The 12,850-nt window shown below is 40.9% G+C and overlaps 1 pseudogene; it reads left to right on the plus strand.

Moving 5' to 3' along the window:
• The first annotated feature begins 11,730 nt into the window (after positions 1-11,730).
• On the plus strand, positions 11,731-11,848 carry LOC126103238 (5S ribosomal RNA; annotated as a pseudogene).
• The last annotated feature ends 1,002 nt before the right edge of the window (positions 11,849-12,850 follow it).

Genomic DNA, 12,850 nt, shown 5'->3' on the forward strand with positions numbered 1-12,850 from the left:
CACTCAATTCTTTTCGCCTGGCGCGCATGAAACCCCCTGGCGGATTAATGACGCTGATTAAAATTTAATATTTGCCACCACTGTTTGTGGCTTGTGAGCGGCGAGCATCGAGTAGCGGAATGGGCCCGGGAGCAGAGAGGGGGGGAGGAATGGGTTGTGTTTTGATGGGAGGCAGGGTAGCACGAAAGTACAGTGGAGAGAAAGAGAGAAAGACAGAGAGAGAGAGAGAGAGAGAGAGAAATTTTGGTGGTACCAGCACCACAGAATTGGACGCACCGCGTCAGTCACAGCTTATCACTACGCACGCATTCGCAAACGTACGCACGGATTCGCAACCAAATGTGCACCTGCCAGAAAGGCAATGGTTCCTGGAGCGGGCCGAATCTCCGCAATATTGTTACGTTATCGCTTCCAATTAGCAGTTCCCGCTGCCGGGCGCGCCGAAACGTAGCATATGAAAGACTCCACCCAAACGGGACAAAACTGGATTATTTCCTTCCGCGATACCTCCACAGGCCGGTGGAGCTGTAAATACGTCAGGGACCAGCGTTCTCTGCTAAATATTCGTTTAAATGCGACAGCGTTTTGTTATCGCCGCTTGAAAACGTGTGACTGAGCTCTTGCCTCTGAACGCTTCGTAGCAGTCCACTCCACACAAATCAACACTTATCGTCGATGTTCATCAGTCGATTTAAGTCGCAATAAAGGAATCGGTTAGATTATCCAATTTATTTGAGACATGCTTTTGCGGAGATACTAAACAAACAGCTGGAGAAGAACATAGCAGAATAAATAATAGAGTTCTGCTCGAAAACAAAACCTTGAGGAGACCTGTGAGGGAAGTTAGCTAAAGACAAACTTCAGTTTAGAAGATAATTGAAGTAATTGGACAGGAACATAGCAGATACCTGATGTCATTATATAGAACGGAGTTCTGCTCGAAAACAGATCAATGAAGAACTGTGAGAAGACTTGTGAGAGAAGTTAGCTAAAGACAAACTTCAGTTTAGAAGATAGTTGAAGCAATGCAGAGACGGGCTGTTAGTTTTGTTACCGGCATTTCGAACAAGTGCGGGAATTACCGTGCAGTCGACTTAATAGCTCATGCATCCAAGTTGCTGACAAGTACAGTATACAGAAGAATGGAAAAGAAAATTGAGGATGTGTTAGAGGACCATCAGTTTGGCTTTAAGAAAGGTAAAAGTGCCAGAGAGGCAGTTCTCACGTTGCTGTTGATAATAGAAGCAAGACTAAAGGAAAAGCAAAATATACAATTGCGTAGGCTTCCGCGGGCAGAATCAGTCGACATAAAAGTTTTCTGGGTGTGGTAACGCGTCATAAAGTATAAAACTACTGCTGCTGGAGAAAAACCAAGGTTTCGGCCACGGTTGCAGCGGCCTTCTTCTGGTTTTTCACCAGCAGCAGTAGTTATATACATTATGACGTGGTACTGTACCCAGAAAACTTTTATGTTGAAAAGCAAGACACATTGATAGGTTTCCTCAACCGGGGAAAGCGTTCGATAATGTCAGATACAGCAAGATGTCTGAAATTCTGTGAGCTATAGCGAAAGACGGATAATATAAAATATGTACAAGAGCCAAAAAGGAACAATAAGAGTGGAAGACGAAGAACGAAGTGCACGGATTAAAAAGGGTGTTAGACATGAATGTAATCTTTTCCCCCTATGTTCAGTCGCAACGTTGAAGAAACAATGATGAAATTAAAGCCAAGGTTTAGGAGTGGAATCAAAGTCCTAGGTGAAAGCGTATCAACGACAGAAATTGCTGATGACGTTACCGTACTGACTGACAGTGAAGAAGAATTACAGGTTGTTTCGGTTCAAATGGTTCGAATGGCTCTGAGCACTATGGGACTTACCATCTGAGGTCATCAATCCCACAGAACTTAGAACTACTTAAACCTAACTAACCTAAGGACATCACACACATCCATGACCAAGGCAGGATTCGAACATGCGACCATAGCGGTCGCGCGGTTCCAGACAGAAGCGCCTAGAACCACTCGACCACAGCGGCCGGACAGCTTGTTTTGAATGAAATCAATAGTCTAATGAGTACAGCATATGGCTTGAGAGTAAATCGAAGGAAGATTTAAGTAATGAGAAGTATTAGAAATGAGAACTGCGAGAGACGTAACATCAGGATTGGTAACCACGAAGTAGAAGAAGCAACGGAATTCTACTATCTAGGCCTTAAAGTAACCCATGACGGAAACAGCAAGCAGAACATCAAAAGCAGATTAGCATTGACAAAGAGAACATTCCTGACCAAGAGAGGTCTACCAGTATCAAACACACACCCTAATTTGAGGAAGAAATTTCTGAGAATGTGCGCTAGTAGCATACTATTGTATGGTAGTGAAACATGGACTATGCGGAAATCAAAAGAGAAGCGAATCGAAGCATTTGAGATATGGTGTTATAGAAGAACTTAGAAAATTAGGTGGACTGCTAATGTAAAAGGTGAGGAGGTTCTCCGCAGAATCGGGGAAGGACAGGGATATATGGAAAGCACTGAAAAGAAGAAGGGACATCTGTTAAGACATCACGGAATGACTTCCATGTTACTAGAGGGAGGGGTAGAGGGTAAGAGCTGTAGAGAAAGACAGAGACTCGAATACATCCATAAAATAAATGAGGACGAAGATGCAACTGCTACTGTGACCTGAAGATGTTGGCACTGGAGAGGAATTTGTGGCGAACCACATCAAACCAGCCAATTAGAAGACTGATGACAAATAAAAGGTTTGAATAACATGCAAGAATATATAAAAGGTTGGAATAACATGCAAAAATTCTGGAGATGCCTCGGGATCTCAAATGGGAATCACTGACTCATAGACCTGCAAGCAAAATTAAATATATTTACATTATCAAAATTAAATTTTGTGTTGTGTGAACGTCGAAAATCAAATCTCCTCAAGTCAGTTTCAAAATGACGGCCATTTCATATTAGTCGCCCTGCTTTGTTGTCTTTAGATGTAAATAAATAATAAACATTTTGAAACCTGTACTGTTTTTTGAGTTTTACGCCAAAGTTGCAAGTTTTACCTGGTTTTATCAGTTTTGCAAAGTAATTTTGATCGAATAATGCAATCCAATTTAAAAAACGTTCACTCGAGAAGTACGCATATAAAGATTTGAGCTCGTTTTTTGTGTATGTAACTTCAATATTTTTCGGTTTACCACTAATCTGCTATTCTTGAGCCGTACAGTAAACCTTCCTCTTTCTCAAAGCTCTCAATTTCTAAAGCGCGAGTCTCTCTGGCCGCAGTTCTGGATTCGACGCTGTTCTGGAACGGGCGACGGTCCGAACACTCGCGGCGAATAAGCAAGCCATGGTGCAGATAACGACTTTCATGTTATGCAAGACACCCTAAATCTGTCGTTGAAAACGACTCAAGCCCGATTGTTATCAATGTGGACGACTTTTACAGTCGAAAACATGTGTTTTGGAGCCTAGGTCCAAATTAATAAATTCTTCATTTGATGGCCATGTTGCCCATAGTTGCTTCACAATTCTTGGGGGTATTTTCGTTCTGTGTTGCGTCTACAAAAATGCGTGTTTTCTCACCAGATGCCTTTCGCTTTATTGAGGTAAAGTATCATCAGTGGTCTGTAATTAAGTCACTTACATATTGATTTGCTTTAAGATCTAAAAATAGTTCGTTAAGAATATATGGTTTTTAATTACAGTGGCTGCCGCTTGATTTCCCGTCTACATCGGGAAATGCCTTCCGCTAGCACATGATTCACGTTTTTGTTCTCTAAACACTGACAGTTTTAGTCTAATTTTTAGTTGCTCTGAAGAACTATGAATTTTTCTGTTTCATGCAGAACATTTTTTTCAACACCACAGTTTCCTGTTTGTTTTTATTCTTATAAGTACGTATTGTGGTTGGTGCTTTAGTGTTGCCAACATAGCTTTGCCACTGGTTTGTCTTTGACCTGTACTCGTTTATTTTCACTTTATTGTATGTGTGTAATTCTATTTAATTGTCTTGCTCTGTATAATATTCTGTGTAAGAGTAGTGAAGAAGTAGTGGTGGAGTTCTTTATTTTTGGGTAGGGGAGGGAGAAGCCATGATGAGTGCACATAAGTGTAAAGTAGTGTGATGGAGCCTGAGTTGGAGGAGAAGGCGAGGAGCAACAACTGAAAAGGATCTTTCCGTTTTTATGTTATTCCATCAATTATTTGATGTTGAGTCTGGTTTCCAATACTTGTTTGGTCACTGAGCAACTTTTTATGTGGTGCTAAAGCTTTGTGTTCACCGAAATTTTCTGGGAAAGAGAGAAGGTCTCTGTCCTTACTCATTCTTGTGATGTTCATATATTTTTCAGTATTGCATGGTATGTGTAATTGTTTTACATGATCTGCAAATGTATTCAGTTCTTCAGTGTTGGGTGTAGGCCCCAAGGCATCTCCTCGTCAAACTGATGTCAGTCAGATGTTTTTACATATCAGCAACAACATCAAGAGTTTCACTCCTCAGTAATTGCCTATAATCAAAAGTATCCTGTGTCCAGTTCATCTCACGTAGCTACCAACAATCAAAACTGTAGTCGTTCTGCGGATTCTCATTCATTGAACTTGCATGGAAAAGTGTCTCCATAACCGTTTTTTTTCTCATCTCACTGACGTTCAAATACACCTATATCGATATTTTCTTCCACCTAGATTGTTACAGAAGCTGTACACAGAAAAAGATATCGAACGCATATGGCACAGGCACCGAGAACTGCTTGAGTGGGCTTATGCTTGCTTCCATTGAAACGTACTTTTCAGGTACAGATAATAATTTTCCTTTGGATCACTTATTCTTAGGAACACAAGGAGGCAAAATACCAAAATAACATGATTTTTTTTGAACCACTGAGACCTGAAAATCCCCTTCAGTATTTACATTTCTCTGAAATATTTACACCTCCCACCAGCTGCGTCGATAACACTGAGTGCAGGGAACAGCAAAAAATTTTTAGGAAATACGCAATAGGAAAACTTATGGAAACAATAATATTGTTAATTAAGTGAGCCATGCACGGCTCGTGTTCATGCCATTTATTGTTTGTCATTTTGTGTTTACGGTTCTGCCACCTCGTTTCTTATTCGATTGACTGGCGTCACTAAGTTGCTGGCTTGCCTGTATGTGAGTGGCAGCAGCAGCGCTTATCGATAAGAGCACTGCCGTATTATCTTTGCAGCGACCGCTAGTATTTCTCGGTCGTCGTGTGTCGGGAGCTGAGTCGGGACGGAGCATCAGTGGCGTCCGGGCAGCCATGACTCGGCCAATCGTTGTCGACACACATCACTTGGGTGGGGACGACCTTGGTTGGTCGTTCGGTCGGTCGTCTGATCGGCGACGTGTATTTGGTCGTCGACCCCTTCCGGGTTCTCTGTGTGTGCCGACTTGTGATTCGTCCTTGTTGTTCCTCAGTGACTGGTTTTAGTATCGTACAAGCTGTTTGTGGAAGTGTTCAAATGGTTCAAATGGCTCTGAGCACTATGGGGCTTAACATCTATGGTCATCAGTCCCCTAGAACTTAGAACTACTTAAACCTAACTAACCTAAGGACAGCACACAACACCCAGCCATCAGAAGGCAGAGAAAATCCCTGACCCCGCCGGGAATCGAACCCGGGAACCCGGGCGTGGGAAGCGAGAACGCTACCGCACGACCACGAGATGGGGGCTGTGGAAGTGTTCCCACGCAACCGTGTGTAGCATGTGTTTCTGACCGACCAGTTACTGTAACTCTCTCTGCATGTTGGATGCAGTCGGTCGGTTGGGACAGAGCAGCGAGGAAGTCTCCGCTGGACACTGAAGTTGAGTGATCAGTTAACCTGTTATGAAACCTCAACTGCTGTGAATTCTCTTCGTTCATTGCCGGTTGTTGCTTCCTGGGCCGTTCCGGCTAGCAGTGACGTTTGGTGTGTTGGAGTCGGTGAAATTTTGCAGCCATCTACCTGTATGGTCTTTAACTATTAAATTGGTTGTTACTTACCTGTGAAGCGCACCAGCAGTATTTTCTGCCTTGTGGCTGTTAACGCCCCAGTTACCTGCCCTGGTTGTTAGCGTAATTTTCTGGCACTGTTTTTTTCCTCACCGTGTTGATGCGGTCCAGCACGGCATGTAGTTCGACAACCTTTTAGTTGTTTGTTCATATTTTTTTCATAGAGTGGTTATTGTGCCTTCGCTGTTTTTAGACGCCAATTTTGAAGATGTAATGCTGCTGGTATCTTCGTCCTGGGCTGATACTTTCCGTTGCCTTGCTGTTGGTCAGGCGGAAGGGAATTGATTATGTTGTTGGTCGGTCCCTCAGCCGTCCCTGGGTCGGGTTGTCATCCGATTATTTTACCTTACTCTTGGCTGCCTGTCTCACCTCACCTTATGTTAGAGCTACCTGCTCAGACCGACCCTTGGAACACTTCTGACCGCCACTGTTCTGTTGGCTTTAAATTGTGATTTTCATTTTAGTCGGAAGTATTGTGCGAGGCCTTCAGCCGTCTATTAATTTACTTTGTTTTAATTTTAAAATAAGGCCTTCAGCTGACTTAAATTAAGATTTGAAGATTGATTTGTTTAAAAACTAAATTTTGAATGGTTGGTCTATCTGAAATTCTCGTTATCCAGGCCTTAAGCCCTGAGTTTTTCAACGTCCAGTGTGTGGCCTTCAGCTGAGCTTTTACATGAATTATTTTTAAGATAAGGCCTTCAGTTGCCTTAAATTAAAATTTGAGGATTCATTTGTTTAAACAATTTTTTTATAATTTTGATTTTGGTGTGGTTTTGGGTCTTCAGCAGGACGTCAAACGAGCCGACGTGGAGCAGGAGAGGCACCACAGAACATTTTAATTTCCACTGTCTATAATTTTACAAATAAATTCATAAAACTTTAACAGAATGACCAGAAAGGATTCAGGATTCGTACTTATAGCAGTGGAAGTTCAAAAACGTAACACATTCTTTTACATATGAAATTTCATAATTTTTTCACTTACTACTGGCTGCATTTGTTGCTGTATGTACACTTTTCTTCCTAAGTAATAGAGATTCTTCGATGACTTTTACACAGCATACAAACCATAGTTACAGGTGTATGAAACTATAGAAGTTATTTAATTTATGAAAAAATGAATGAATTGTTACATTTTAAACTCCATGTTTAGAAAAAATTTATGTTTTATAGTTAATTATCTCAATTTTTCCACAGTTTTTTAATTGATTTGGAAAATTCTAGGGTTTTATACACCTGTAACTACTGTCTGTATGCTATGAAAAATTCGTCGAAGAATCTCTCTTACTTAGGAAGAAAAGTGTACCTATAGCAACAAATGCAGCCAATAATAAGTGAAAAAAGGATGAAATTTCACATGTAGAAAAAAGATATTTTGCTACGTTTTTGAACTTCCACTGCGTTGCGTGTGAGTCCTCAATTATTCCTGGTCATGGTGACAAAGTTTTATGAACCCCCCTTAATTAGGCCTTCAGCTATATTGCTTTATTTTGATCCTTTTAAGGCAATGTGTAATTAAGTGGTTCTTAGGAAAATAAAAATTTGTATGTTTTGTTTAACTGACAGTAGCTAATTATGGCCCCCTCCACAACCTTAACCTGATCCGCTCTATCCTGTCAAACCCAGATCTCATTAAATTGTAGCACATCGAATTCTCTGGAAAGCAGACACAGGGTAAGATTGGAGGAATCGCAGACAAAAGAACGTATTACAGGTGTTTCACAGGTTCTACAAGTGCAGCGATATGTGACATCCCCACTTCATATTGTAACGAACCACTAAACGCAAGAAACAAAGTAACAATGTAAGACCAAGAGGGGGAAGCTCAGACTCAAAAGATTATGGACGGGAATGCAGACTTTCTCCCATACTTTTAACACTACTCAAATATCGAAAAATTAATGAACAGAATAATAGAAAGGTGTAGAAGTGGGATTAAAATTCAGGGTGGAAGGATACCAAGTTCGGTGAATGACGTTATTATATTCTACTAAAATAAATAATTACATGACGAATGAAGTCAAGCCTAGTATTTGTACCCGGAATAACCTAAAGACGACGAATGAACATAGACGAGAGTACCTACAGCCCAAGAATAGATATTAACAAACGGACATAGTGAATGGCAAAAAAAAAAATTCATATGGTATAATTACAAAATAGCAATTTACGGACTTTTTACCTAATGTGTACTGTTAGGCATCGCTTCTTGCCATATTTTACGATGCTGTTTCAACGGTACCCTATACGTCTTGATGTATTTTTTGATTGCACTGATTCAGAAGTACAAAAGTTGTACACCGCAGAGGGTCTGTAGACATTAGTATGTGACATGATGTACTATATTTCCTGGGGCGGTCATGAATTTGAAATTTATAAGTGCCATGTAGTGGTAGCTATTGTATGAATTGCTGGCGCGGTGCACCAAAGAGTAATCTAATGCACTGTGTTGCAATATATTCCATGCACATTCGATATTCTGTGTCTGGACTCTCTATTCTTTTGTCGGCTTGTTCTGTTATTGTACTTGAAGAGAAAAGAACGATTGTCTGAAGTTCATCTTGCTGTAATAGTCTATGTAAACTGAAAACGAAGAAAAACTATAGTTGTCCATAACTGAAAATTTGTATACGGTATTCAATAACGTATATTCTTCAACTTTACTTGTTCTGAGTAGACGTGGCCTTAACGGAATATTGACCATTGTTAAGCACCATACTAGAAAATAATTAGTAGTTTTCTTTCAGCTCATCTTCGAGACGTGCCTCCGGTTAGGACACTTAACTTTCTTTCAGATTCTACGAGCTATGTGGCCGCTACGAATAATTTAATATATTTCACTTTCATATTTTCTCAAGGTTGCAAGATAACATCCCAGGCAGAAAGGCCTGGTCACAGGATTCTAGTTATAATATAAGATGTCATCTGCGAAAGATTATGCTTGTTATCTTATATTGGTATTCGAGACGCCACCACGATATGGAGTTACGGGTTTTATTACTTCGAGTTGAACTGGCATACGAAATATTATCTGGTGCTATAAGCGCATGAGTTTTTACTATTGGTGATCCGAGTCGGGTTAAATTAAATTACATTACACTGTTCATCGTATTATTAAAGTTATTTCTCTTTTGTTTTGACGTCACGTTATTAAAAGCTATCAAAGCAGATATAATAAATTTAAAATTTTATTAAATCACATTACAGTGAACTTCAACTCTATACGTTTAACCGTTCATGAGAAAAATGTATCATAACAGGTGGACACATAGACAGATAACAAATGGCAAAGGAAATATCTTTCTCGTGTGAGGTATTTACAAATTAATAATTTTCGTACTTTTCCCTTATTGTGAATCCTTTCTTTGTGCCAAATTACATGGTTCTGGGTCAACGTGAAGTTCTCTACAGGTTTAGATAAGTGATTTTTATGTGTATAGTCTAAAGTGGAAAATGAAAATTTATACCATGGCCGGGAATGTAACAGGTGTCTCCTGCTTAGTAGACAAGTGCGCTAACCATTAAGCCACTTTGGCACAGCGGTTTCTACATCTGCATGGATTACCCTGGCACGCCTCTCTCCTCGATCCAAATTCTCGCTGCCGTCACTGTCTACTGTAAATTCCGTCTTACACACGAACTGCCGACACTCCCCGTGTTCAGGAATAGCACTTCATAATCGGAAGTAAATAGGAGCTGCAGCCTGAAACCCAGGTGCAGGTACTTCTACAGATGAAACGACACAATTTCAGAGACTTTTCTGGTCTCATACAGATATGATTTTATGTATACAGATTGGAGCGTCGAGTGAAAAAAAGTAAAAAAGAAGGAACAAATTGCAAACATTTATTGCTTCCAACCTGCGAAAGAGAATTTCTCTAAGCACGTCTGACGTTACCTGAATGACACAATTCCAGGACGCTGGATTCGAAGAGAAGGAGCAGAAGATGAACTTCATCGCCGGTGGCCTCCCCTGCGACATCGGTGGTTGAAGCTGTGAATTCGATAACGAGGGACCAGCTGCTTTGTGTGAGGCAGGAAATGAGCCACCGTTTACATATTGGTCGTGTGACACATGGTGCTCACAGTGAATGCATGAAACATTGAATTTTTCTCTTTCCAGGAATGTTGGAATTGTGTTTCTGTCTTTTGTAGTTTGGAAGAAATAAATATTTGACATCTCTTCCTCTTTTCCTTCGTTTTGAACAGACCTGTACATAAAATCGTATCTATATGAGACAAGCAAAACATCTGAAATTGTGTCACTTCATTTGATGAGTGAATTTTTGAGTAGCAAACTATGTGACATAAATGGCCTTTTGTTTTGAATGCATGGACTTAGTAGCTTAAATTTTTTTACACCTCCAAGGATCTACCGATCTCTGCATTTGAACTAAATTCGAGCTTGTTTCGGAGACCAGTACCTGACAAAGGAGTTCTTAACGGAAAGGCAGTTGGACAACAAATCACAAAAGAAAGTTTTCTTCCGTGTGATATAATTACAGATTAAAAAATTTAGGATATTTTTCTTTTCTTGTGCTGTTAAACCTTGCTTACTGTCACATTTCATTATTCTAGGTCAACGGGAAGGGCCTTTTTGGTTTTGATGGAGTTTTGCGAGTATCAAAATATGTGACACAAATGGCCATATCTTTTGTTAACATTGACTTAGAAGGGCACTTTTTTTACACCGGAAGGGATCGCAGACCTTGATATCTTATAGATATTTCAGCTGGGTATTCTTAACCGTTCCTGACAAAAGAGTTTCTTAACAGTCAGACAGATAGACAGGTGGACAACAAACCGCTCCCATGAGGCCTCATTTCCTACCTAAGAATGAGTGGTAGTTGTGTGTGTTTGATTTATATGACTCTAATTATGACTCATTAACTCAGGTGTCAATGGCCAGAATAGTTTTTTGTTTTTTTGATTTACCACTAATTGTATTTCTTCAGCTCGGATATTCATTCTAAAATATTTCACTGAATAATTTCACCACGAGTAATCTTGCCGTCGTCTTAGGTTCTATTAGTTTTATCGGCCAAGTTGTTAGAATGCCGTAATAGCAGTAGTGTTTCTAGTGAGATGAGACCCACAACAAAAGCCTCAATTCCTTTAAAAATAACAAACAAAAGTGGTCTGATTACGTAGATTTTTGCGGCATAATGGTTATTGATGCTTTTCACGGGTATGCGCCGGATTTCGTCGTTCTGACGATATTATATTTCGAGGTCCAACTGGCTGCCATCTTAATTTGAGATCGAAGGCTGCGAGGAGTGGCCGCGTGGTTTGAGGTGCCATGTCATGGATTGCGCGGCTCCTCCCGCCGGAGGTTCGAGTCCTCCCTCGGGCATGGGTTTTTGTGTTTTTCTTAGCATAAGTTAGTTTAAGTAGTGTGTAAGTAAGTCTATGGACCGATGACCTCATCAGTTTGGTCTCTTAGGAATTCACACGCATTGTACCATTTGAGAGTGCAGGTGCACAATCACGTCGGGACTGAGGTAACATCAGATTCGTCTCAGGCTGGAGTAAACGTGTGTGACACTGATGTTCCACACAGGGGTCATAAACAGTAGGAATAGTGAACCAACAACTGATACTTGTAAATCAGTTGCTTTTTTTACCCTTTGAGGATAGTATTTCTACGAAAGGAAAACTTATAAAATACTATATTAAATTTGTCCTTTTGCCTTTGGCAACGGCCTTTCCGCAGTGGATACACCGGTTCCCGTGAGATCACCGAAGTTAAGCGCTGTCGGGCGTGGCCGGCACTTGGATGGGTGACCATCAAGGTCGCCATGTGCTGTTGCCATTTTTGTGGGTGCACTCAGCCTCGTGAAGCCAATTGTGGAGCTACTCGACCGAATAGTAGTGGTTTTGGTCACGAATTCCATCATAACAACCGGGAGAGCGGTAAGCTGACCCCACGACGCTCCTATAAGCATCCTCCATTGAGGATGACACGGCGGTCGGATGGTCCCGATGGGCCACTTGTGGCCTGTAGACGGAGTGGTTTCTTGCCTTTGATCAAAACTTGAGCCCTCCCAGAATATGTTTAAGATGATTTGGGACTGAGAAAGCATGGGGTATATAAAATTCCCTGTCATTGCGGAAAGGCTACTACTGGACTAACTATTGACACAGTTCTTGACCTATGTGTGGGACATCAGTGTCACACAGGCTTAGTTCAACCTGAAAAATCTGCCGTCGCTGAACATTGTCTGAACTGTGGGCATAATATGTCATACAAAGAGACGCAAATTATTGTTGCGGCCTCCCTTTGCTAGCAATGCTTACTTAAGGAATCTGTGGAAATAAGATGAGCCGAAGATATTATTAATAGAGATAAAAGTTTTCCTTAAAGCAAGAGGTGGCATCCAATTTTATAAAATAACTGGTTTTCGATCGGTTGCATGTTAATTTACGATTCATTTTGTTAGTTTCTACATCAAGTCTTCGCTTCGCAGAAGATACCTCTTTCGCTTCTATCGCACTCACAGCGGCATGATCCCGGCACATAAGAGTCGCCTTATCTTTTGTTGCCTCAGTTCCGGCCTCATTAGGCACCTGGAATCCAAGTCGGACCGTCGAAGTATCGTGTCGTCAGGACAATGAAGTCCGGCAGTATAGCCGTGAAGGCCATCAACAAACAAGCCTTTCTCATAAAAGTATTGTAACACTACCTCATGGTATCATTTATGGCGCAATTCTGTAGAAGAAGCGAGTTCTGGATTAGTTGCTCCTCCCGCATGAGTGCCATATTACTACATTCTTACTTTGGTCGTTACATTAGTTCGACTTGGTTTTGGTTATA

This window comes from Schistocerca cancellata, chromosome 1, assembly GCF_023864275.1.
Source record: "Schistocerca cancellata isolate TAMUIC-IGC-003103 chromosome 1, iqSchCanc2.1, whole genome shotgun sequence".
Lineage (NCBI taxonomy): Eukaryota > Metazoa > Arthropoda > Insecta > Orthoptera > Acrididae > Schistocerca > Schistocerca cancellata.